We start from the raw sequence: 15,903 nt of genomic DNA on the forward strand, positions 1-15,903 counted from the left end.
TCAGTCATCACTTTTTGTAGTGGTAAGGTTATTGAAAAACCCATTCTTGAACCTTGTGAGAAAGATGATGAGTCTATCTCTGAGGGTAAGGAAGGGGTTGAACCTGAACATTGCAAAGAAAAGGCTGATTCCTTGCCAGTACTTCCATTTCCTCATGCCATGACCAAACAAAGGAAAGTCAATCACAACTCTGAAATCTTTGAAACTTTTAAAGAGGTAAGGATCAATATACCTTTGTTGGATGCTATTAAACAAGTACCTTCCTATGCTAAATTTTTAAAAGATCTATGCACTGTGAAGAGAAAATTGAATGTGAAAAAGAAAGCCTTTTTAGCCGAACAAGTAAGTGTCATTCTTCAGAACAATAATGCTTTGAAATATAAAGACCCTGGTTGTCCTACAATTTCTTGCTTTATTGGAGAACATAAAATTGAAAGAGCCTTACTTGACCTTGGAGCTAGTGTGAATTTACTTCCATATTCAGTTTTTCAAAGTCTCAATGTAGGTGAGTTAAAACCAACTTTTGTAACTCTTTTACTTGCTGATAGATCGGTAAAAGTGCCTAGAGGAATAGTTAAAGATGTGTTAGTATAAGTTGATAAATTCATTTATCCTGTGGATTTTATTGTCTTGGACACGCAACCTGTTGAAGCATGTAATTCATTTCCTATTATTTTAGGATGTCCGTTTCTTGCAACTTCTAATGCATTGATTAATTGTAGGAATGGACTCATGAAGTTATCTTTTGGAAACATGACATTGGAGATGAATATTTTCAACATTTGCAAGCAGCCTGTAGATGATAATGATTTACAAGAAGTACATCATATTGAAGAATTAGTTCATTATCAACTTGAATCTACTTTGAGTAAAATTGAGTTGGATGAATCTGAAGATTTACAAATGATTTATTCTCAGGAAGAAATCATGGATGAAAAAGGCACCAAAAATATTGATGCTGATTTTGTGTCAAAAGTGACAATAGATTTGACATCTGACATCCCACCAATCGATGATTACTCTCCTGACAAATCCTTACTTTCTCTTAGTTCAATGCCTTGGTTTGCTAAAAATATCAATTTTCTTCCTTTAGGAGATTTGCCAGCTCACTGGAGTACTAAAGATAAAGGAAAGTTTTTGAACGAAATGAAGAACTTTTATTGGGATGACCCTGACTTACTCAAATATTGTCCTGATCAAAAATTTCATAGATGCATTCCTGACAATGAGGTAAGTAGCGTCATTAAACTTTGTCATTCTGAAGCATGCGGGAGTCATTTCTCATTAAGAAAGACGACTGCAAAAATCTTACAAAATGGATTTTATTGGCCCACCATGTTCAAGGACACACATGCATTCTGCAAAACTTGTGAAAATTGTCAAAAAGTTGATATTGGTCAAAAAGTTTTGCTTTATAATTCTCGACTCCATTTATTTCCTGAAAAGCTAAGATTTAGATGGAGCGGTCCATTTATTTTGAAACATGTGTATCCTTATGGGGCCCTTGATATTGAGAATCCAAAGAATGACAATGTTTTGAAGGTAAATGAACATCGTTTAAAAGCTTACTTTGATGAGTTTCCTAGTGAAAATGAATCCATTGGTTTGAATGATCTTATTGATAAAGCTTGATTATTTTGTTTTTCTCACATTTTTTTTTTGTTCCTTTTTGGTGTGACTTTTGTTTTGCTAGTCTCTCTCTCACCCCGGTCAAATGGCGGATAACGGTACTTGACACGACCAAAAGCTTGATGTCTTCTCCCAAGTGCAGGAGTGTCGAAATAATAAATAACCCGGCAAGACCGGGGTCGAACCACAGAGAGGTTAATTGTATAAATTATAAATAACAATGCAACAATAATAACTATAATAATAACAATAGTACTAGTAGTAATAGTAATAATAATAATAATACTCAGTATGTGGCGTTGTTATACCTGAGAATGATCTAAAAGATCAGGTCACAGGTTTCCAGCCTAGATACTGAGTTTATGAACATATAATAATAATAATAATAATAATAATAATAAAGAAGAGAAGGAAGAAATTAATGAGAACTTTGAGTTGAAAGATTAATGTAAGGATTAAACAACGATAAAAATAAATGTCAAGGTTAGAGGATCCACTAATGGTACTTCAAACAAGTATAATATAAACTCTTATTACTCAATTGGAAACCACACATAAAGGAGGTTCCAATCAGATTATAAATTGTTAACATGATTACATTAGTTATCTTATTCAAATAAAGCTAATACTTGTAAATGTTGGCAGACATTCATGATTATAACTTATGTTAACAACAAATCAAGTTCCTTTCATAGCTCAGGTGTTGGTTATACCATACAGTATGGGCTATGAAAGTACCAAGTATTTGTTGTACCAAGTGTTATACAACATAAATCTAGATTAACCATTTAACAAGCAAAGTATTAAAAGTGAACAAGATAACAAATATAAAACATGTTAGTATCCAACGTTAAGGTCCATGTTAAGTTTATATTATACTTATTCTTACACCATTAGTGTACCCTTTTCACCTTGACATAATTAACTTAGCTAAACATAATGAAAGAAAGAAACATAAATGAACAAGATAAGAACATAAATGAGAAAGAAGTTAACTAAGTAAAGAAAAGGAAATTAAGTGCATAAACTTGATATTACTGAAAGCAAAACATAAGCAATACAAAGAGAGAAAGCAAGAGCATGATCTTGATCTAGAAACCAAGATGCCTCAATACATGGTAAGTGCCTCCTTTTATAGGCCAAAATTTGGAACTATTGATTTGTTAATTAATTGATGAGTGGGTGGCCACATCTTGACTTGGTGACAATCCTTATCTTCTTGTCTGAACAAGATGTCATTTCTAACATCATAATTTGCCCAGAATCCTCAGGAATGTTCTAGGAAATTGTCTCAGCTTTCCAACAAAAAAAAGATGAGGTCATTTGGACTTCTAGAACTCAAGATATGGGCTGAACATTAAATAGTGTCTGGGCTGCAGGACAGCTTCGGACTTCTTCGTTGTTCCTTCAGTTTGGACTTCAAAACGGCCTTTCTAAATCTTGGGCTCCGCATGAAAGTTGTAGGCCTTTGTCTTACCTTTCCATCCATATAAAATGGACCTAAATCCGAGGTCTAGAGCTCCAGATATGATCCAATTACCGAGCAATGTTCCGGTTTGGACTGCACCGGCATCTCTTTTCTAAGTTTGGCCATCTCTTTGTCCTTTCACTTTCAATACTTAAACTCATCAATCAATCCTTTTATTTATGTGATAGGCCTGCATTTAAGATGAGCATTTACCATAAATTAAGGTATCTTATAGTATCAAACTTATTATTATAAAACATGCTTTAGTTAAGGAGTTATTGATACTTCAAGTGCAAAATGATGATATAAAACCTTGATAAACATGCACTTTTAAGTACTAATCACACCCCCCAACCAGCTTATTACTAGTCCCTAGTAATCTAAAGTGTTAAAATAGAGAAACAATTTGCAAGTATCACAAAGCAAGGCATTCATCATTCAACTTCTATTAATCTATCCAGATAAACAAACTCTCATTAAATTTATATTACTGCTTCATACTTCTTAAACAAGATATTAATAAACCTTCTTTTTATGTGCTCAATATATGAAAACATAGATGATGGGGCTTTTGTTGGAAGAAAACAATATTATGTTCAAATGTTTAAGGTGAACTCCTTTGGGTTGGGATTATTATTATTATTACTTTTTTTTTCTCTCTCTTTTTTCTTTTTTTCTTTTATTTTATTTTATTTATATACACATACAACTTAAAACACAATGTATCTTTAACCCATATAACAAGTTTTAGGCTAATGACTCCCAGATCAGTTGGTCTTAGGGCATTAGGTGTTGAGACACCCCTACAAGCTTAACAACTCGGGTTGCAGATACTGATACGTAGATAGTGCAATGTTTGATTCCCTTAAGCTTTTCTCCTTACCCCATGTAACAAGCTTTGGGCCAATAGCTCCCAAGTCAGTTGACTTTAGGGTATTAGGTGTTAAAACACCCTTTCGGGCTTAATTGCTTAGGTTAGGGAGGCTACGAAACCAAACTTATCTACGTTTTTATTATCATCAATATTATCATCATTTTTTTTTTTTTTGCAAATTATATACTATCCCTTACCCTTAGTTGTTACCTTCAACAAAAGAATATAAATAATGTATTAATCCAATGTGCAACCCACAATCATGTGTTAAAGTGTGTGTGTGAAAATGAAGGTTTAATAATACTTGTTAAATGAGTATATGAGCATAATCAAGTGATAACAATGCGAGAGTTTGTAAACCTGAATATTTCAAGAAGTATTCTAATAGGCCTTGTTATGAATATTGCAAATAACCATTAGAAATTTTTTACTAATATGCGTCTCAAGAATAATTCCTCTTTACTCTGCCATCCTAGTAATAACAGTTTTGCCAAATGGTTTTTTAAAAACAAAAACAGTTAGTTGGTTAGTTTTTTTTTTTTTTTAAACTACTACCCTCTCCCCCCAACCAAAATAAGACATTGTCCTCAATGTCCTAAGGTAGAAAGATAGAGTATAGAAGACATCACCTGAAACAGCGAACAATGACAAACCTGAAACACACTTAAACAAATATAAGAAGTAACAAAACAAAATAATATGCTATTAATAAAACCAAAAGACACAAGGTTTCACAGATGAAGGCTCAAATCTAATCTAAGCTTTTTACGGCTTTCCTTAGCTGACCAATCTAGGCGACTCATGCAAGGATCAATGACAGGGATGAAAGATTGTAGTTGGTCAATCAATTGTTCAGCAGTAGCAGCAGAGATTATGATTTGTCGTGCTGAAGATGTTAGAAATTCCTGTTCCACAGCTTGATCAAGGAAAGATAACAACTTATCATAAAAACCATTAACATTTAACAAACCTATAGGTTTATGGTGAATGTGCAGTTGGGCCCAAGATGAAATATGAAAGATCTCTTCCAATGTGCCCAGACCACCTGGTAAGGCAATGAAGGCATCAACATGGCTAAACATGGCATTCAGTCGATCAGACATTGTTGGGACCTGTAGTTCCTCTCCAATTGTTTTTCCAATGATGTCCCCATTTGCTAAAGCTTTGGGGATAACCCCCAAAACTTGACTGCCTCCTAAAAATACAGCCATTGAAACACCTCCCATTAACCCAAGGCTGCCTCCCCCCATACACTAAATGAATCTTTCTCTCAGCTAGTACTTGACCAAGATGATTTGCTGATTCTAAAAACTCTTTTTCTTTCCTAGGGCTGGATCCACCAAAAACACAAATATTTCTTATGTGATGACTTGAGGAACCTGCCATTTCTACACACTTCTATATTTGATGAATGTATGGGATGAGTAGAAATGAGGGGAAGGAAGAGAAGAATTTATAAATGAAAAAGTGAAAATGCAATCATACCACCTACATGTAGGCCAGCTGTAGTCTCACACTCTCTCTCTTTATTTATTTATTTTGACAAAGCATGTATGTACAGGTAGTTGTGATTGTGGCTCACATCTTCCATTGGTTTTACGTCCAAGAACGGCTTAAACGCCCTCTATGGGTCGGGGATAGGCTTCCCATCCAGTTTTCTTAAAAACTGGCAAACAGGGTCTTTTTTAGTCAGATTCCCAAGACTAAGTCGATCATGTTCTTTATGGAATTGTGGCCATAAATCATGAATTACACGATGCACATCTCCACTAGGATGCGTCTCAAGGGTTAATAAAAGATTATCTAAAGACCCCTTACTCAGGCCATCCTTAATGAATTGTATTTTATCTTCACGGTTTACAAATACCATTCCTAAAGAACGACATGTCGCATTACAAGTCCATCTAGCACATCTGTGATAGACTTTCAGTCGTTTTGCACGACGTTTCTTTGCAAAAGTGCTTTTACCTGTTCCAGGCATGTGTGAAATGAAAGAATTGGATGACTCACCTGATAATCGGACCGTTGCTTCAATCAGCCAACGAATATCTTCAGGAATTCCATGATTCATTAACAACCTCAATCTTGCACACCTAAAACGATAAATTTTTGTAATCGCATTTGAAGGCAGAGCATGAAAATACCTTTTCAACTTTTCAAGAGTGGTGTCCATTTTCAAAAGAGAATTGGAGACGAGAAGGGAGAAAAAGAATGTGAGAAAAAGAATCAATCTTTATATACAGGATCACTCAATTCAAAGAAGGGAGAAAGAGCTAAGAATTGTACAAATATATACAGATACCAGTTATTTGGGAAACTGAAAGAACCGACTTAAGAGTCACGGAGTACCATTATCCGCCATTTGACCGGGGTGAGAGAAACTAGCAAAACAAAAGATACACCAAAACAAACACAAAACAATGTGAGAAAAAGAATCAATCTTTATATACAGGATCACTCAATTCAGTAGAGTCATTTTCAACAAAAAAATTGTCAAAATAAACTTTCAACTGATGCCCATTTACCTTGAAAACATTGCCATTCTTTGGATTCTCGATATCACAAGCCCCATATGGATACATATGTTTCACAATAAAAAGACCGCTCCATCTTGATCTTAGTTTTCCAGGAAATAAATGGAGTCGAGAATTATAAAGCAAGACTTTTTGACCAACATTGAATGTTTTTCTCAGTATTTTCTTGTCATGAAACTTTTTGATTCTTGCTTTATGAATTCTTGAATTGTCATATGCATCATTTCTAATTTCCTCAAGCTCATTTATTTGCAATTTTCGCAGCTGACTAGCATCATCAATGTTTGAATTGAAAGCTTTAATAGCCCAATAAGCTTTATGTTCAATTTCCACAGGCAAGTGACAAGGTTTTCCATAGACTAGTCTATAAGGTGACATACCTAATGATGTTTTATATGCAGTTCGATAAGCCCAAAGTGCATCATTAAGTCTTAAAGACCAGTCTTTCCGATTAGGGTTCACTGTTTTCTCCAAGATTTGTTTGATCTCCCTATTAGCAAGCTCTACTTGTCCACTTGTCTAAGGGTGATAAGGGGTGGCAACTTTATGTGTGATTCCATATTTCTTCATTAAAGAAGCAAATGGCTTGTTGCAGAAATGTGTTCCACCATCACTTATTATGGCTCGAGGGATTCCAAATCGACTCAAAATATTGTCTTTAAGAAACTTTATCACTGTTTTGTGATCATTGTTTCGACTTGGAATTGCCTCTATCCATTTTGAAACATAATCTACTGCGACTAATATGTACACGAAACCAAATGATGGAGGAAATGGACCCATGAAATCTATACCCCAACAGTCAAAGATCTTAATGACAAGAATAGGATTTAAAGGCATCATGTGACGTTTTGAAATAGATCCCAACTTTTGACAATTTTCACAAGTCTTGCAAAATGCATGTGAGTCTTTGAACATGGTGGGCCAATAAAATCCACTTTGTAAGATTTTTGCAGTTGTCTTTCTTGATGAGAAATGACCCCCACATGCCTCAGAATGAAAAAATTTAATGACACTACTTACCTCATTGTCAGGAATGCATCTTCGAAATATTTGATCAGGACAATATTTGAATAAATAAGGGTCATCCCAATAAAAGTTCTTCACTTCGTTCAAGAACTTTCTTTTGTCTTGGGTACTCCAATGAGCTGGCAATTGTCCTGAAACAAGAAAATTAACAATATTAGCAAACCAAGGCATCGTAGAAACAGAAAATAAAGATTCATCGGGAAAGTAGTCATCGATTGGTGTGATGTCAGATTTCGAATATGTTGTCAATCTTGACAAATGATCTGCAACAACATTTTCGGTTCCTTTCTTGTCTTTGATTGTGATATCAAATTCTTGAAGTAACAAAATCCACCACACCAATCTAACCTTAGAATCTTTCTTAGAAAGAAGATATTTCAATGCTGCATGATCACTAAAAACAACAACAAGTGAGCCAACTAGATAAGACCTGAATTTATCACAAGCAAATACTACTGCAAGGAATTCTTTTTCAGTGGTGGTGTAATTCATTTGAGCACTATTTAAAGTTTTACTTGCATAGTAAATCACATAAGGTTTCTTATCTTTTCTTTGTCCCAAGACAGCACCCACGTCATAATCACTAGCGTCACATATTATTTCTAAAGGTAATGACCAATCAGGAGGTTGAATGACAGGAACAGAAGTAAGCAAGTTTTTAAGTTTAACAAAGGCTTCTTCACAATGTTCAGTCCATTCAAAAATATTATCCTTTGTTAGAAGGTTACTCAAGGGCTTAGATATTACACTAAAATCTTTGATGAACCTTATGTAAAAACCAGCATGTCCTAAGAATGATCTAACATCTTTAACAGATTTTGGTGTTGGTAAGTTGGCAATTAACTTGATTTTAGATTTGTCAACCTCAATTCCTTTCGATGAAACAATGTGACCAAGTACAATGCCGTTTGTTACCATAAAGTGACATTTTTTCCAATTCAATACAAGATTCTTCTCTTCACACCTGCTCAAAACCTTTTCTAAGTTAGTCAAACAATCATCAAATGAATCACCAAAAACAGAAAAATCATCCATAAAAATTTCAAGAAAACGTTCAACCATATCACTGAATATGCTAAGCATGCATCTTTGAAACGTGGCTGGTGCATTACACAATCCAAAAGGCATCCTTCGATATGCAAAAGTACCAAATGGACATGTGAAAGTAGTCTTCTCTTGATCTTCCAATGCAATTTCAATTTGATTGTAACCTGAATAGCCATCTAGGAAACAATAAAATTCATGACCTGCAACTCCTTCTAGGATTTGATCCATGAAAGGTAAAGGGAAATGATCTTTTCTAGTCATTGAATTACGTTTCCTATAGTCAATGCACATGCGCCAACCAGTAACAGTCCTAGTTGGAATTAACTCATTTTTCTCATTCGTTATCACAGTGACTCCAGACTTTTTGGGTACAACTTGGGTAGGACTTACCCATTTGCTGTCAGAAATAGGATAAATGATTCCATTATCTAGAAGCTTAATGACTTCATTTTTCACTACTTCTTTCATATTAGGATTAAGCCTTCGTTGCATTTCTCTAGAGGGTTTAGGATTTTCCTCCAAATAAATCTTGTGTGTGCAAATCAAAGGGCTAATTCCTTTTATGTCAGCTATGGTCCATCCTAATGCATTTTTGTGCATTTTCAAAATCTGTAATAACTTACCTTCTTGATGTGCATTAAGTTTGGAAGAGATTATTACCGGAAAAAGTTTCATTTTCTCCCAAAAATGAGTATTTGAGATTAAATGGTAACGACTTCAATTCAGGTTTTGGTGGTTGAACACTTGAGGGTATGGGCTCAATTGATCGTGGTGGCAATTCTTCAATTTGTGGTCTCCAATTGCATGCCTTTGATTCCTGAAACTAGACCATTTGCAAATCATCAGATTCATCAATCTCAGTTTCACTAGAAGTGGTTTGATATTGATCATGAACTAATTTTTCAATAAAGTCCACTTCTTGTAAATCATTATCATCTCCAGGTTGCTTGTAAATGTTGAAAATATTCATCTCCAATGTCATGTTTCCAAATGATAGCTTCATCAGTCCATTCCTACAATTAATCAATGCATTAGAAGTGGCAAGAAATGGACGTCCTAAAATGACAGGAATTGAATTACATGCTTCAACAGGTTGTGTATCCAAGACAACAAAATCCACAGGATAAATGAATTTATCAACTTGTACTAACACATCTTCAACTATTCCTCTAGGCACTTTTACAGATCTATCAGCAAGTAAAAGAGTTACAGAGGTTGGTTTTAACTCACCTAGATTAAGACTTTGAAAGACTGAATATGGAAGTAAATTCACACTAGCTCCAAGATCAAGTAAGGCTCTTTCAATTTTATGTTCTCCAATAAAGCAAGAAATTATAGGACAACCAGGGTCTTTATATTTCAAAGCATTATTGTTTTGAAGAATGGCACTTACTTGTTCGGCTAAAAAGGCTTTCTTTTTCACATTCAGTTTTCTCTTCACAGTGCACAAATCTTTCAAAAATTTAGCATAGGAAGGAACCTGTTTAATAGCATCCAATAAAGGTATATTGATCATTACCTGTTTGAAAATTTCAAAGATTTCAGAGTCGTGATTGACTTTCCTTTGTTTGGTCATGGCATGAGGAAATGGAAGTGCTGGCGGGGAATCAACCTTTTCTTTGCAATGTTCAGGTTCAACCCCTTCCTTACCCTCAGAGATAGACTCATCATCTTTCTCACAAGATTCAAGAATGGGTTTTTCAATAACCTTACCACTGATTAGTACTTAAAAGTGCATGTTTATCAAGGTTTTATATCATCATTTTGCACTTGAAGTATCAATAACTCCTTAACTAAAACATGTTTTAGAATAACAAGTTTGATACTATAAGATACCTTAATTTATGGTAAATTCTCATCTTAAATGCAGGCCTATCACATAAATAAAAGGATTGATTGATGAGTTTAAGTATTGAAAGTGAAAGGACAAAGAGATGGCCAAACTTAGAAAAGAGATGCCGGTGCAGTCCAAACCGGAACATTGCTCCGTAATTGGATCATATCTGGAGCTCTAGACCTCGGATTTAGGTCCATTTTATATGGATGGAATGGTAAGACAAAGGCCTACAACTTTCATGCGGAGCCCAAGATTTAGAAAGGCCGTTTTGAAGTCCAAACTGAAGGAACAACGAAGAAGTCCGAAGCTGTCCTGCAGCCCAGACACTATTTAATGTTCAGCCCATATCTTGAGTTCTAGAAGTCCAAATGACCTCATCTTTTTTTTGTTGGAAAGCTGAGACAATTTCCTAGAACATTCCTGAGGATTCTGGGCAAATTATGATGTTAGAAATGACATCTTGTTCAGACAAGAAGATAAGGATTGTCACCAAGTCAAGATGTGGCCACCCACTCATCAATTAATTAACAAATCAATAGTTCCAAATTTTGGCCTATAAAAGGAGGCACTTACCATGTATTGAGGCATCTTGGTTTCCAGATCAAGATCATGCTCTTGCTTTCTCTCTTTGTATTGCTTATGTTTTGCTTTCATTAATATCAAGTTTATGCACTTAATTTCCTTTTCTTTACTTAGTTAACTTCTTTCTCATTTATGTTCTTATCTTGTTCATTTATGTTTCTTTCTTTCATTATGTTTAGCTAAGTTAATTATGTCAAGGTGAAAAGGGTACACTAATGGTGTAAGAATAAGTATAATATAAACTTAACATGGACCTTAACATTGGATACTAACATGTTTTATATTTGTTATCTTGTTCACTTTTAATACTTTGCTTGTTAAATGGTTAATCTAGATTTATGTTGTATAACACTTGGTACAACAAATACTTGGTACTTTCATAGCCCATACTGTATGGTATAACCAACACCTGAGCTATCAAAGGAACTTGATTTGTTGTTAACATAAGTTATAATCATGAATGCCTGCCAACATTTACAAGTATCACCTTTATTTGAATAAGATAACTAATGTAATCATGTTAACAATTTATAATCTGATTGGAACCTCCATTTATGTGTGGTTTCCAATTGAGTAATAAGAGTTTATATTATACTTGTTTGAAGTACCATTAGTGGATCCTCTAACCTTGACATTTATTTTTATCGTTGTTTAATCCTTACATTAATCTTTCAACTCAAAGTTCTCATTAATTTTCTTCCTTCTCTTCTTTATTGTTGTTGTTATATTATTATTATTATTATTATTATTATTATTATTATTATCTGTTCATAAACTCAGTATCTAGGCTGGAAACCTGTGACCCGATCTTTTAGATCATTCTCAGGTATAACAACGCCACGTACTGAGTATTATTATTACTATTACTACTACTACTAGTACTATTGTTATTATTATCGTTATTATTGTTATTGTTGTGCTGTTATTTATAATTTATACAATTAACCTCTCTGTGGTTCGACCCCGGTCTTGCCAGGTTATTTATTACTTCGACACTCCTGCACTTGGGAGAAGACATCAAGCTTGTGGTCGTGTCAACCACTACGAAGAGTGATGATTGATTTGACTTGATCCATATGTTGGCTTCCAGAACTACTCGCATTTGCATTGTATTGCCCTTTTGGATTTTGCTGTGGTTGAGATGGAAACTTACCTTTCTCTTGGAAACTGAGAGCAGATGTTAATTTTGCAAGAGCATCTTTAAAATCTGTCATGCTTTGAGCAAGTTGAGTGTTGATTGTCTCCTGCTTTTCAATGAATGCATGCAATGTTTCCTCAAAATTTCTTCTAGGAGGTGGAGCATAAGGAGGTGCATATCCATGAGAATTTTGAAAATTATGGTGTAGTTGAAACGGTGGCTGTGAAGTTTGTGCATTGTTGCTATCACTCTTCCAACTGAAATTTGGGTGATTTCTCCAACCAGGGTTATACGTTTGTGAGTATGGGTTATGGTTGGGTCTTCGGAAACTGTTTAAAGCATGGGCTTGTTCATGGAGGCATTCCCTAAAAGAAGGCAAAGTTGGACAATCATTTGTTGAGTGTTCCTTGGCTTCACAGATTTGACACACAATGTCTTGAATAGATTTTAATTGACCACTCTTTTTCAATTCAAGTGCTTCGACTTTTCTAGCTAAAGATGCAAACTTGGCTTGGAGGTCATGATCTTCCCTAAGGTTGCGCATACCTCCACTAGATGTATGAGGTTGAGTTTTACTTGGTGCCTTATAAGTACCTGTGGTGTCCTAATTTTGAGCATTTTCGGCTAGCAAGTATAGGTACTCCATTGCTTCATTAGGGTCTTTATCTTCGAAAGTTCCATTGCACATCAATTCAACCATTTGCCTATCTCTAGGTGTTAAACCTTCATAAAAATGTGAAACCAATCTCCATGTTTCAAAACCATGATGAGGACAAGTATTAAGCAAATCTCGATACCTATCCCAACATTGGTAAAATGTTTCTTCTGGTTTTTGAGTGAAAGTGATGATTTGTCTTTTGAAAGAGTTTGTTCTGTGAAACGGAAAAAACTTCTTTAGAAATTGTTGTTGCATTTCATCCCAAGCACGAATAGATCATGGTCTCAAATTTTGTAGCCATGTTTTAGCTTTATCTTTTAATGAAAAAGGAAAAAGCTTTAATCGAATGGTGTTCATGCTACAATTTGAGTCATTATAGGTATTACAGACCTCCTCAAATTCCCTTAAATGCAAGTATGGATTTTCTAGGTCTAAGCCATGAAAAGAAGGTAAAAGTTGAATAATGCCTGGCTTAAAATTAAAATGAGATGCATCAGGAGGGAAAACTATGCATGAGGGTGCACTTGTTCTTGTGGGATTCATGTGGTCTCTAAGTGTTCTCATACGGTTATTCTCATTATTCTCATTATGAAGCGATTGATTATCTTCTTCGGCCATATTTTCTAAAAATGATGAGGATACCCTACAAAGTCGACCACTTAATGTACGTGACCAAACTCGCATGCACGTGTAAAAAGAGAATAAAAGGAAGAAAAGAAAATAGAAGAAAAAGAAACAAAACAAAACAAAGAAAACAAAAGTTAGATAAAATGAAAAGTGAAAAGAGAAAATAAATTAAATATTTAATTTATACAAGAATTTACCTCCCCGGCAACCGCGCCAAAAACTTGACACGACCAAAAGCTTGATGTCTTCTCCCAAGTGCAGGAGTGTCGAAGTAATAAATAACCCGGCAAGACCAGGGTCGAACCATAGAGAGGTTAATTGTATAAATTATAAATAACAACTCAACAATAACAATAATAACTATAATAATAACAATAGTAATTACTAGTAATAGTAATAATAATAATAATACTCAGTACGTGGCGTTGTTATACCTGAGAATGATCTAAAAGATCGGGTCACAAGTTTCCAGCCTAGATACTGAGTTTATGAACAGATAATAATAATAATAATAATAATAAAGAAGAGAAGGAAGAAATTAATGAGAACTTTGAGTTGAAAGATTAATGTAAGGATTAATAACTCCTTAACTAAAGCATGTTTTATAATAACAAGTTTAATACTATAAGATACCTTAATTTATGGTAAATGTTCATCTTAAATGCAGGCCTATCACATAAATAAAAGGATTGAATGATGAGTTTAAGTATTGAAACTGAAAGGATAAAGAGATGGCTAAACTTAGAAAAGAGATGCTGGTGCAGTCCAAACCGGAACATTGCTCGGTAATTGGATCATATCTAGAGCTCTAGATCTCGGATTTAGATCCATTTTATATGGATGGAAAGGTAAGACAAAGGCCTACAACTTTCATGCGGAGCCCAAGATTTAAAAAGGCCGTTTTGATGTCCAAATTGAAGGAACAACGAAGAAGTCCGAAGCTGTCCTGCAGCCCAGACACTATTTAGTGTTCAACCCATATCTTGAGTTCTAGAAGTCCAAATGACCTCATCTTTTTTTTGTTGGAAAGCTGAGACAATTTCCTATAACATTCCTGAGGATTCTGGGCAAATTATGATGTTAGAAATGACGTCTTGTTCAGACAAGAAGATAAGGATTGTCACCAAGTCAAGATGTGGCCACCCACTCATCAATTAGTCAACAAATCAATAGTTTCAAATTTTGGCCTATAAAAGGAGGCACTTACCGTTTATTGAGGCATCTTGGTTTCCAGATCAAGATCATGCTCTTGCTTTCTCTCTTTGTATTGCTTATGTTTTGCTTTCATTAATATCAAGTTTATGCACTTCATTTCCTTTCCTTTACTTAGTTAACTTCTTTCTCATTTATGTTCTTATCTTGTTCATTTATGTTTCTTTCTTTCATTATGTTTAGCTAAGTTAATTATGTCAAGGTGAAAAGGGTACACTAATGGTGTAAGAATAAGTATAATATAAACTTAACATGGACCTTAACGTTGGATACTAACATGTTTTATATGTGTTATCTTGTTCACTTTTAATACTTTGCTTGTTAAATGGTTAATCTAGATTTATGTTGTATAACACCTGGTACAACAAATACTTGGTACTTTCATAGCCCATACTGTATGGTATAACCGACACTTGAGCTATGAAAGGGACTTGATTTGTTGTTAACATAAGTTATAATCATGAATGCCTGCCAACATTTACAAGTATTAGCTTTATTCGAATAAGATAACTAATGTAATCATGTTAAAAATTTATAATCTGATTGGAACCTCCTTTATATGTGGTTTCCAATTGAGTAATAAGAGTTTATACTATACTTGTTTGAAGTACCATTAGTGGATCCTCTAACCTTTACATTTATTTTTATCGTTGTTTAATCCTTACATTAATCTTTCATCTCAAAGTTCTCATTAATTTCTTCATCTTCTTCTTCTTCTTCTACTACTACTACTACTACTACTATATTATTATTATTATTATTTACATTCTGTTTATATTATATAATATATCTCTTTGATCTTTTCATAAACTCAGTATATAGGCTGGAAACCTGTGACCCGATCTTTTAGATCATTTTCAGGTGTAACAACGCCACGTACTGAGTATTATTATTATTACTATTATTGTTATTATTGTTGTTGTTGTTGTTGTTGTTGTTGTTGTTGTCGTCTTGTTATTTATAATTTATACAATTAACCTCTCTGTGGTTCGACCCCGGTCTTGCCGGGTTATTTATTACTTCGACACTCCTACACTTGGGAGAAGACATCAAGCTTTTGGTCGTGTCACCTGTCATATAAATCAAAGGATTGATTGATAAGTTTAACTACTGAAATTTAAAAGACAATGAGAGGGCCAACCTTAGAAAAGATATGCTGGTTTAGTCCAAATAGGAGGTCATTGTCATTGGGTCATTTCTGGAGCTGTAGATCTTGGATTTAGGTCTGCTCTATATGGATGGAAAGCTAAGACATAGGCCTAAAACTT

At 34.4% G+C, this 15,903-nt stretch overlaps 1 pseudogene; it reads right to left on the minus strand.

Annotated features, from left to right (window-relative positions):
• Positions 1-5,595: 5,595 nt before the first annotated feature.
• On the minus strand, positions 5,596-12,838 carry LOC140955518 (uncharacterized; annotated as a pseudogene).
• Positions 12,839-15,903: the final 3,065 nt, after the last annotated feature.

This window comes from Populus alba, chromosome 4 (genome assembly GCF_005239225.2).
Source record: "Populus alba chromosome 4, ASM523922v2, whole genome shotgun sequence".
Taxonomy (NCBI): domain Eukaryota; kingdom Viridiplantae; phylum Streptophyta; class Magnoliopsida; order Malpighiales; family Salicaceae; genus Populus; species Populus alba.